We start from the raw sequence: 2,071 nt of genomic DNA, 5'->3' as shown, positions 1-2,071 counted from the left end.
GTTCCCACTACACTAGCATTTTTCTGTTCTTCAAAACAAGTCAGGCTTGTTCCTGCCTCAGGGCCTTTGCACTTATTCCCTCTGCCTAGAGTGTTTTTCCCCTTCTGCTTTGCCTGGATGATGATGGGTCATTTAGATCTCAGCTCCTTAAAGATTTTCACTCCTAATGTAACTTCCATCTTACCCTTAAGTCGTATTCTATCTCACTATCCAGTTCTATTTTTATATTTAAGAGAGTAATGGAACGGTTTTATTTTAAAATGTTGATATTTGACTGAAAGTTGTATTCTTTGCAAATGTTTAAGCTGCAGATGAAAAATTGAGATAGCAGCTTAAAGATATGCAAGGGGTACCTATTTTTACAAATTTCATTTGGGGTGTGCAAAAATGTTGGAACATCACTGGTGGAGCCTGAGTGCTCAACAGGGGTTGTTTGAAGGAGCGAGGGTCTGCTCCCCTACTGGGGAGGTGGCATGCCTGTGTCATTTTCCATGGCCGCCAACACTGCGTTCCTTTATTTACAGAGATCTACAAAATCTCCTCCACGAGCTTCAGAGAGATTTTTTTTCTGCTCAGATGGCCACACCCTGACCTATTCTAACTCATGTGGATGCAGAGCAACCAAAATTTGAAATGATTCTTTTAGTCCTGCCCAAGGATTTGGTTTGTGTGCCAGACCAGGGCAATTTCCTTTGTCTGGCAGGGCATGGGGCTTGAGGAGCCAAGTCTGTGTTGGAGCAATTCGAAGACTATCTCCCTCGAAAATTTATAGCGAGCTTTTGCGGCATTATCTTATTTGTGGAAGGGCATGAAGCCGTTTTTGATGGCCTTCCTCCAACTGCCATAACTTTCCTGACTTAAACTGCCAACCAATACATACCTGCTGGCATCTGACAGGACAGACTTCCATTCTGATGAGCGGGGCCTCTGCTTCACAGTTATTAAGTGTTTTCATAATCGTTGCTGCTTTTGAGGACAGACACAGCAGTTTTGGTTTGGAGGACAGGATTTTGCACCGAGTTCTGTTGCTAACTGGCCAGCCACCATGCTCATCCTCTAAGCAGTGCTCTGGATTCAAGAGGAAAAGCATGGATATCCAAGAACAGGCCAAGAACAGCGGCCACCTCACTGAACTAGTAGTGGAAGCCAAGAGAGCAGCTAGGGACTGGGGAAACTCTCAGGGTGGCCATCCACCTCTTTCTCTCTCTCACCCCACTCCTTCTCTCGGCTGAAGAGTTTCTTTTGGATCGTGACAACCTAGCTACGTGACTTTGCCATGTCACTTTCCAGTTATATGACATTCCAGCTGCTTTCAGTTTTCCGGTTCCCAGAAGAATATGATTCGCAAAGTTTGTCTGTTTGGGCCAGACCAGAAGTCTGGACTGACTGCCCTGTGGTCAGGTGCTGACCAGTGTGTGGATGGAGGGGAGAAGGAGCCTCATAGTTCCCTCTAGGGCTGTTTAGGGCTGTTTCTCTCAGAAGGGGATGTGGTCAGAGCAGATCCCTCCAGACGACATAGGGTCACATTCACCCTTTTGGTCTTTGTTAAAAGCAGAAGTGAAGTAATTGCAATTAGTCTCACTTAAATAGGAGGCGATAGCTATGTTTTACTAAAAAAATGTACTTAAATAGTGGTAGGCTGCCTCTTTGCCTCTTCACATGTGCTCCGATTTGTGAATGAGGTTCACCACATGACATCCTGGCTCTGGGAACATGAGACGCAGGAAGTGAGTTTCAGTTAGGGGAAAGCAGAGCAGGATGAAGCCTGGGCTGAGGGAGCTTGGAGGGAGGGGTGGAGGGGGTAGCACTCTGCTGGGTGGCAGCAGCTGAAGGCACCTCTTCTCATTTCACATTATTTCCCAAGGTGAGCCCTGCCTCGTAACTCACTTGACTCGTTGGTAAAACGGAATGAGTGGATGAGTAATGCCTGACCCGGGCTGAGCACTTTGAGCTATACCAATTAGATAATGTCTCTAAAACCCACATCACAGCCTGGTTTTGGGGGGTGACCTATACAAATGTTAGTAATATTATTATGAAGTTTCATCTTCAGAGAGAATAATTACATCAT

Source organism: Pteropus alecto, unplaced genomic scaffold (assembly GCF_000325575.1).
Source record: "Pteropus alecto unplaced genomic scaffold, ASM32557v1 scaffold171, whole genome shotgun sequence".
Taxonomy (NCBI): domain Eukaryota; kingdom Metazoa; phylum Chordata; class Mammalia; order Chiroptera; family Pteropodidae; genus Pteropus; species Pteropus alecto.
The sequence above is the reverse complement of the archived record's forward strand: the minus strand, read 5'-3'. Positions refer to the sequence as shown.